At 44.1% G+C, this 9944-nt stretch overlaps 1 pseudogene; it reads right to left on the bottom strand.

Moving 5' to 3' along the window:
• Positions 1–233: 233 nt before the first annotated feature.
• LOC112401452 (mediator of RNA polymerase II transcription subunit 25-like) lies at positions 234–2199 on the bottom strand (annotated as a pseudogene).
• Positions 2200–9944: the final 7745 nt, after the last annotated feature.

The raw sequence follows: 9944 nt of genomic DNA, 5'->3' as shown, positions 1-9944 counted from the left end.
GACGTCTTCGGCGTACTAGTCATGGGCAGTAGGACCCTGGTACAGCGTGTGATATTTTAATTTCAGTTTGAGAAAATGTCATGATTTAAAAACTTTTCAAAACATTAGTAATTATTGATAGTTATAATACTATCTTAAAAATTCATAATTATTTTATTTCTTAACCCAGCCTGTGTGTGTGTGTGTGTGTGTGTGTGTGTGTGTTAAAAGGAACTTTCTTGGGTGTTGGGGGTTCAGATGAGGTCCATGAGGATATCATCCTCCATGACGCTGGGCTGCAGGCCTGGCTGGGGGACGGGGCCCCAGAGAACCCTGCTGAGCAGCCTCTGACCTGGCAGTGGAGCCCTGGGGGGAAGCTGCGCAGGCCAGGACTGGATGGGCGGCTGGTGCGGTGGGGACAGCAGTGCAGGGGCCCGTGGTGGCTGGAGGTGGTGGAGAGAGGCCTGAGGCAGGGGAACCCCAGTCTAGGGCGGTGGCGGGTTGAAGAGGAGGCTCCGCAGTTGGGGGTCGGCCCCGGGGTTCTGGGGCCCATGGGTGGGGCCGGCAGGGGGTGAGCGGGGGGCCGCTCCAGGAGGACCTTGTGGGGCACCTGGGCAGTCCCCCGAGGCTGGGGCTGCGGCGGCCAGAGCTGCTGCTCAAGCTTCTGCTGCTGGAGTCGCTTGTGGTTGGTGATGACCTCCCGGATGCCGCTGGCAATGTGTCTCTGGTCTTAGGGGATGAGGCCCATGAAGACCTTCTTGAATGAGTACGGCAGCATTCCCCCGAGGGGCCGCGTGGGGAAGCGCACACAGCCAGCGAAGCCGTTGCCCAGGATTTGGTAGAGACCTCGGAGGGAGTCCAGGTCCTTGTCGGTGAAGTGGAAATGGACCATCCCTGAGTTCCACAAAGGGCGCAGGGTGCTCAGCAGCTGCTGGGGGATGAGCTTCATGATCAGCGCTGTCGTCTTTTCAGCTTCTCACCGTGACTCAGGTAGACCTGAGAAGGCAGTGACCTACTCAGCTTGGTGTTGGCGCCACAGAGGCAGGTTTGGGCTTCTCCTGCCACTCGAGGATCCCGCTCCAGGCCAGGAGTATGTTGGAGACTGACTGCTGCCCGCCGAGGGCCAGGGTCCCGAGCTGGGCCGGAGAACAGTGCCCGCCCTGAACAGTGCCCCGGGCTGCCCAGTTGGGGGGCCAGGACCGGACCAGGGGCCACAGTGGAGACCAGGCTGGGCTGGGAAGGTGGGAGGCGGCTTGGGGGCACCGGGAGGCCCGGGCCTGACTGTAGGGGCGGACCCACTCCTGGAGAGGCTTGCTGAAGAGGGTTGATGGGCGCCGCGAGGGCCCAGCCCAGCCTTCTGGTTCTTGGCGGCCTCCACGACGCTCTGGGCAGCCACCTGAGCTGCACTCAGGGGACCTGGTACTGCGAGGGGACAGAGGGCAGAGGCTGCTGGGGGGCTGCCAAGAGCGGGGCACCCGAGGGAGGATCTAGAGGCAGGGGCGGCTTTAGCTGGAGGGGGCCTGGGTCCAAGCCACCCCCGACGGGCAGCACAAGCCCCCGCACCAGCACCATGTGCCTCGGGTCCTGGCTCACGTCTGTCGGTGGCTGCAGTGGCTCCAGCCTGGCGGGAGGAGCCGCCTTCTCGAACAGAAGCTGCAGGGCAGGCAGCTTCCAGGGCAACACGATGGAGAAGTAGATTCCTCACTCCCCAGCCTTCTGCACGAGGGTCTCCGTCGTGCACCCAGAGTATGTGTTGCCCTCGACAGCAGGCAGCAGGTAGAGGGGCGAGTTACAGTAAGGAGGCAGAGTCGGTGTGTCTGGCCAGTCTGCTCGGGCATCTTCTTGAAGTCATCGAACAGCTGCAGAGCCCTGCAGATGCCTTCAGCGATGAGGCTGCAGCTCTGGCCCCGCCCACCCCCACCGCGCCATGAACTTCATGCCATCGAGCCAGATGACAAACCCATAGGCGCTGCTGGTGGGAGCATGATATTGTACTTAGAACTCGGGAGCGCAGTCCACTGTGTTGAACACCACGAGGCTGTACTGGGTCCCCGCATAGTCTCCCCCGAAGTCCGTCTCGGCAGCAGGACCACCATTAAAATACTTGATGGCCAGGAGCAGGTAGTGCTTGCGGAGGCCCTCGAAATAGGGCCCCAGGTTGGCTGTGCCCTCAATCGCAAACACCACGTCAGCTACGAGGCCCCCGGCCCAGCCGCCAAGCCAGTTTGAAATTCATAGTTTAACATTATTAGCCCAATGAAATACTTTTTTTTTTTTTTTTTTGCGGTACGCGGGCCTCTCACTGTTGTGGCCCCTCCTGTTGCGGAGCACAGGCTCCGGACGCGCAGGCTCAGCGGCCATGGCTCACGGGCCCAGCCGCTCCACGGCATGTGGGATCTTCCGGGACTGGGGCACGAACCGGTGTCCCCTGCATCGGCAGGCGGACTCTCAACTACTGTGCCACCAGGGAAGCCCAGAAAAACATTTTTTTATGGTTTATGTTTTTTGTGTCCTAAAACAACATTGCCTACCTCAAGGTTTTAAAGATTGTCTACTTAGGTTCTTTCCTAAGAGCTTTGCAATTTTTTGTTTTTTCATTTAGATTTATGATACACTTCTAATTTTTATGATGTGTGAGGTAAGGATTAATGTTCAGTTTTTAAAAATTCAGATATCCTGTCATCCATCACTATTTGTAGAAAAGACTTTCCCTTCTCTGTTGAATTACCTTGGCATGTTTGTGGAAAATAAACTTACCATAGATAAGTGGTTCTACTTCTGGAGTCACTTTCCTGTTCCAGTCATCTTTACATGGTTTCTTTTACCAAAACCACGTTGTCTTAATTATTGTAGCTTTATAGTAAATCATGAAATCGGATAGTTTTCTCCACCTTCACTCTTTTTAAAAATGACTTTTGCTGTTCTAGGTCCATAGGAATTTCATTACAAATTTTACAGTTAGCTTGTCAGTTTCACCCAAAGTGTCTGCAGGAATTTTGATCAGCATTGCATTGAATCTATAAATCAACATGGGGAGAATTAATAATATTGTGTTTTCCAATCCAAAAACATATTATATTGCACCATTTATTTAGGTCTTCTTTAATTTCTTAGAGCAATATTCTATTCTTTTCAGTGAAGAAGTGTTGCATGTCTTCTGTTACGTTTAATGTGCCTAGTTTTATAAGATGTCTGTGTTGTTTATTATTATATTTTTTGAAATATAATTTTGTTATCAATATTATGAAGTCAAATAGTAAAACATTTGGAAATTGTCTCCGTTTTTTATTCATTTCATGGTTTCTAGAGATTTAATTTTATAGTATATTTCAAAAGTATTCTTCCATGAGAGATTGTCCTCCATCACAGATAGAGAAGTACTTGTCTACAGATACAGAGTCTAGGTCTGGTCAGTGTCTGAAGTTCTTATCATCTTCCAAGCATTCTTGGGAAGGGGGCAAGAACAGCCAGGGAAGGCATACCTAACTCTTCTGAAAATGATCTGGAAGTGGCACGTATTAATCCTGCTCACATCTCATGGACCCCGTTTGCTGCAAGGAGGCTGAGAAGTGTAGCTTTTGGTGGCTGACATGAGTCCAGTAATGGCTGTCATTATGGAAGAAGGGAGGCATGGATGTAAATAAAAATAAACAAATGGGACCTAATTAAACTTAAAAGCTTTTGCACAGCAAAGGAAACCATAAACAAAACCAAAAGACAACCTACAGAATGGGAGAAAATATTTGCAAACAAAGTGACTGACAAGGGATTAATCTCCAAAATAGATAAACAGCTCCTGCAGTTCAATATCAAAAAAACAAACAACCCAATCAAAAAATGGGCAGAAGATCTAAATAGACATTTCTCCAAAGAAGACATACAGATGGTCAAAAGGCACATGAAAAGATGCACAGCATCACTAATTATTAGAGAAATGAAAATCAAAACTATAATGAGGTATCACCTCACACCAGTCAGAATGGCCATGGTAAAAAAATCTACAAACAATAAATGCTGGAAAGGGTGTGGAGAAAAGGGAACCCTCTTGCACTGTTGATGGGAATGTAAATTGGTACAGCCACTGTGGAAAACATCATGGAGGTTCCTTAGAAAACTAAAAATAGGGTTACCATATGGTCCAGCAGTCCCATTCCTGGGCATATATCTGGAGAAAACCATAATTCAAGAAGATACATGCACCCCAATATTCATTGCGGCACTATTTACAATAGCCAGGACATGGAAACAACCTAAATGTCCATTGATACAGGAATGGATAAAGAAGATATGGTATATCTATATATCTATATCTATATCTATCTATCTATATATATATACACACACACACACACACACACACACACAAAATGGAATATTACTCAGTCATAAAAGAACAAAATAATGACATTTGCAGCAACATGGATGGACCTAGAGATTGTCATACTGAGTGAAGTACGTCAAACAAATATAATATGATATCACTTATATGTGGAATCTAAAAAAATGGTACACATGAACTTGTTTACAAAGCAGAAATAGATACAGATGTAGAAAACAAACTTATGTAGAAGGGGAGGGCAGGGATAAATTGGGAGTTTGGGGTTGACATATACAACACTACTATATATAAAACAGATAACTAATAAGGACCTACTGTATAGCACAAGGAACTCTACTCAATACTTTGTAATGATCTGTATGAGAACAGAATCTGAAAAAGAGTGGATATATGTATATATATAACTGATTCACTTTGCTATACTCCTGAAACTAACACAACATTATATATCAACTATACTCCAATAAAAATTAAAATAAGAAGTGGGGCATGGATATGGCTATGGTTAGATCTCTGTCACTGTTGATCCTTCTGGATCCCTAAATGTTAATGCTCTCCTCTCTTCCAATGCAGAGAAGGTACTCACACCTCCTCAAGTGAGACACCTCATCCGTCTTAATAGCTAGGATATCAAGTTGTTATGCGTCCTCCTCCATCAAGTTTAGATATAGCTTCTCATGATCTGATGACCGACTGTGGAGCAGAGTGCCATGCACCAGTTACCAATCCCAGGGGAGGACTCCGACTGAAGGAAGCATAGCAAAGTTTACCACTATGCCAACCAGCAGGAATAGAAGTCCAAACTTCTTCCCATTGCATCTTATATCAAAGTGGCCAAGGAAGACAGCACTGGATGAAATAAAGCTTTACTTACACAGAAAGGAGCCAGAGTAAGATTAGCTTCAATTGTGTGCCTTAGTGTTCCCTGGCCAGTGGCTTGTTCCTGGCAGTGACACAGGGCAGTTGGCCTATACGTACTCTTTCGGTGCTGCAGTTGAAGGAATCTTGTCCCTTCCCTGCAAAGGACAGACATAGCTGTGGGGTTGGCCAGCTGCCATTTGACACACACGCTTTAAGCAGAGACAAAAGAGTACTCATTGAGCACAAAACAAGGAAAGATATTCCCACACAGGGCGATAAGCCCGGCACAGGCTGTGTGGGCCCTTTATCTCTTGGTAGGAAGTGTTTCAGGCCCAAGGCCCATTCTGATGCAGCAGAGTTGGGGCCCAAAGACTGCGTGCATGAGACAGCCTTTCCCAACACGTACAAAACAACACCCACATTGTCTGTGGTCCCTCCCAGAGATGCAGTACGAAATGGTAGACTAGGACAAGGACAGCTGCTATAAAAATCCTTATTTGGAAAAGAAAAAACATTGGAAACCCGGCACCCAGTGGTCCATAGCGTTGATCAATTTCTGCAGGACAAGATGTGAAGGCCCCCTGCCCTGGCAGTGGAGTAACTTTTAGGCAAGATTCTGGTTCTGCTCTCTGAGAATAGCTCTCTTGTCCGCTGCTCTCTCTGAAACCTAGTTTTGTAATGAAATTGACACTAGAGAGTCAGGCCACTTAAAGTCTGCATCACGTTTACAACCTGCTTCCTGCTGGTGCAGGACACACTCAGCTCCTCCTCGAGGGAGGCAGCCCGATGTCTAAACAAGTCATTGCATCTCTGTCAAAACCCAGGACCTGGTGTCAATGCACGGTCTTTTCCATGGTGTGCTGAGGGTGTAATCATCTAGGCCAGGAAGTAGCGCTCACTATCTCTCTCCAGTCTTATTGGCTAGAATTTTTCATGTGTACACACCTGGCTGCAAGAGAACAGGAAATGGAGACTTCAGCTGGGTATATATGTATATACCTGGGTATATCCATATCCTTAGCTAGAACTCAGAAGTCCTGTTTGGAAAGATGTATTGAATAGATGAAGGATGCTCGTGAATAACTAGTCTGTCTCGGCCACACTCAGGCACGAAGTCTCCCTCCTACACCACTCACAAACGTGGAACTGAGCACGTTTCCATCACTAATACACACACACATAAATGCACGCACACTTACAGAAAGCTTTTGTTGGTGGTAATAGACTACTTGCTTTCAGAAGACGGGTGGCGTTTATGTAACAAAAATAAAATGATAATAGTAGACCTTCTGGTTCTCTAAAGACCCTCAGCCATTTCATTGCATTTCTCAACCTCCCTTCTGCTTTTCCCTTTACTTGCCTCTGTCTGCACTCTAGCATTTCTATTCATTCCTATTCCCAAGTGGTTTAGCTTTTCTTGTGCCCCCTTGACTATTACTAATGCCCTGACAGTCGCACTTTCCACCCAAGTGATATTATTAAAGAATTTTGCTAAAGGAAGTCAGGTCTCCTTTAAAAGGAATTCAAGGGACGTACTAGGACTATAATGTAGAACATGAGAAATATAATGAACTCTGCTGTATGTTGTATAGGAAAGGTAGAAAGAGAGCAAATCTTAAGAGTTCCCATCAAAAGAAAAAAATTTTTTTCTATTTCTTTAGTTTTGTATCTACATGATATGATGGATGTTCACTAAATTTATTGCCATAATCATTTCATGATGTATGTAAGTCAAATTGTTATACTGTGTACCTTAAACTTCTACGGTGCTGTATGTCAATTATATCACAATAAAACTGGAAGAAAAAAGATAAGATAAAACATGACAACTGAAAAAAATGAATTCAAGGGCTATTAAAATTATGATTTTCTTTCATCCTGTTCAGAGTTTGTGTACACAGAAGAGACTGAAAGGGACTAGAAAGGGACTATACTATGATAATAACCTTATAAGGTAGGTCTTATTTTTATTACTTCCATCTTCTAGATAAGGAAACTAAAGCACAGAGAGGGTAAGTTACTTGTGCAAAGCTCACACAGCTAATGGTAATAATAACAAACAGAGTGCTTACTGTCATCACGGTTCTGAGTGTTTTATACGTAACAATACCATTTAGTTCCCATCTGTGTGATGGATGATGACATGTTCCCCATTTACAGATGAATAAACTGAGGCCTGGAACAGTTTAGTAAGTTGCTCAAGGTTACACAGCTAGTAAGTAAGTGGCAAGGCTGGGATTTGAATCTGGGTCTAGGTCCATGCCTGTAAAATTTACATTCTTTTATTTCCTTTAAAAATTTTTTTTTCTTTTGGTTTCTTTTGTTTAAGAAAAGTTTTTTTGTTTTGAAACTTTACAGTTTTAAACATTAATGTTCACAGCCCAAGCTTACATGGTAAACTTAATGAGTTGATCCTCTCAAACAAAGGGGTCCTGACAGAGATGACCTTTGAGAGTACTAGTATCAGGGATAAGGTCTGGTGAAGGTTCTCTGACTGTGGGGTCATGATGTGTGTTAGGTCGGTGGATTTGAGTTCCACTACGGAATCTAGTTGGGTGCATCCATTCACAGCAGGGTGGAAAGACTCCTAGGAGGTCAGGGTTTGAATTACAGCAACCTGAAAGCTAAGTGAGGTCCCTGCCTGGAAAGTAAACATCGGAATGCTTATTCAAAAAGCAAAGCCTGGATTTGCTGGGCTCTCTCGAGAGATGCCATCGTTATTGAAGGCCTTATACCATCTGGCTCCCTGTGCGCGGCAAAACCTAATGATGCTGACAGGTCACAAAAGTTCACACTAATGGGCTCGTGTTTTATTTATTCAGGTGCTGATTTGACATTTCCCAGCCCTGATGAATCTATGGATTTGGAAGTGACTGGGTCCTCTCTTTCTATACCGTGATGTTATCTCCCAAAATGAAGGAAATGAGAAACAGGAAAGGCCTAGATTCCCTGCAGATAGCTCTCACAGTTTACGGTAAGAAATCAAATGGTACGAAAAGCATTTGCCAAAATTTAAAACACAAATCATTGGTGTTTAATATGATATATTGCAAAGACATTTCTGGCACTGAAAGTCTGTCTTTAAGCAACACTTCCACACAGCGCCAAGTAAACAATGTAATAGCATCTGGACTCCTTCTAAATCAAGTATGAAATTATGTATTTCTCCCATGACACAGATGACTCTAAAAGGCAACACTTCCTAAAATTAAAAATGAAGGGTAAATTAAGCAGTGTCTAAGGAAGCCTTTCTTGTGATTCTTTTCATTTTAGTTTTTAAAATATCTTTTAAAAAATATCTACTTAAGTAAAATATACATACAGAAGAGTGAAGAAATCATTGATGTTTATTTTGACACATTTTTACACAAACCCAAATAACCACCACTTAGACCCATACTGAGAATGTCACCATGTCCTCAAAACTTTCTTGCTCTCTTTAAACCCTCCTCTCCAAAATTAATCACTATCCTGACTTCTTTTTTAAATTTTTATTTTAAAATATAGCACAGATACATAAACTATATCAAACAATTGTCCATAATACAGAAATATTATAAGGCAAATTCTTGTAACTACCACCCAAGTCAAGGGATAAACCTTGACCAACCACCCAGAACCCACCACATGCCCCATCCTTCCGGAGGGAAGACAGCGGCTTACCTGTATCCAGGTAACATAAAAATCATTTCCATGCTTTGCTTTACAGTTTTGCCACCCAATTGTGTATCCCTAAACAATAAAGTTTAGTGTGGCCTGTTCCTAAAAAATGTCACTTAAGCCACTTTTAATGGAAAGATTTCCCCTCTATCATTATAACTACTTGTGCATTGTATTTGTTGAAGGAACTGGGCCTTGGTCTGCATAGAGTTTCCTATTATGAAGTAATCTGACTCAAAATTTCAAACCTGAATACGATCAAACCTGTAGTTCCCAGTGCCAGTTTATAAGAAATGCAAAGGACAGAGGGATTTGTAAAAATACTCATGGAGATGCACTCAGGAAAAACATCCAGTACAACTTCTATAAGAACGTAATCAGAAACGCCTAATTCTTTTTGTTTTGCTTTGTTTTGTTTTTTAGAAAAACCAGTGTTAAAAATACGGAATTGACACCCTACCATCCTTCAAAGGTAGCCAAATTCTTAAAGAATCATTATGAACTCATGTATTTAAACTGCAGTTTAGATTAGGGTGAAAATAATTATGTTAGAATTCAGAAAACAGGCTGACATATTGAATATATAAAATGTTGTTCAAATTCTTTCCTCAATTAGTGTATTTTTTTCAGAGAGATAAACTTTCTTATTTATGGATCATTAAAAATATTTTAGTCTTTTTATCCTGATGACCATCACGTCCACCTTCTTCAAGTTGCTCCTGTGTCCTTTTTTTTTTTTTTTAATATTTATTTATTTATTTGGCTGCATTGGGTCTTATTTGCAGCATGCGGGATTTTTCGTTGTGGTGCACAGGCTTCTCTCTAGTTGTGGCGCATGGGCTTCTCTCTAGTTGTGGTGTGTGGGTTTTTCTCTCCCTAGTTGAGTTTCATGGGCTCCAGGGCACATAGGTTCTGTAGTTTGTGGCTCGTGGGCTCTCTTGTTGAGCTGTGCGAGCTCAGTGGTTGTGGTGCGCGGGCTTAGTGGCCCCGTGGGCATATGGGGTCTTAGTTCCCCGACCAGGGATCAAACCCGCGTCCCATGCATTGGCAGGTGGATTCTTTACCACTGGACCACCAGGGAAGTCCCCTCTCCAGTGTCCTTTTT

Source organism: Neophocaena asiaeorientalis, unplaced genomic scaffold (genome assembly GCF_003031525.2).
Source record: "Neophocaena asiaeorientalis asiaeorientalis breed wild unplaced genomic scaffold, Neophocaena_asiaeorientalis_V1.1 scaffold429, whole genome shotgun sequence".
NCBI lineage: Eukaryota > Metazoa > Chordata > Mammalia > Artiodactyla > Phocoenidae > Neophocaena > Neophocaena asiaeorientalis.
Note: the sequence above shows the minus strand (reverse complement) of the source record. Positions and strands in the feature narration are given on the sequence as shown.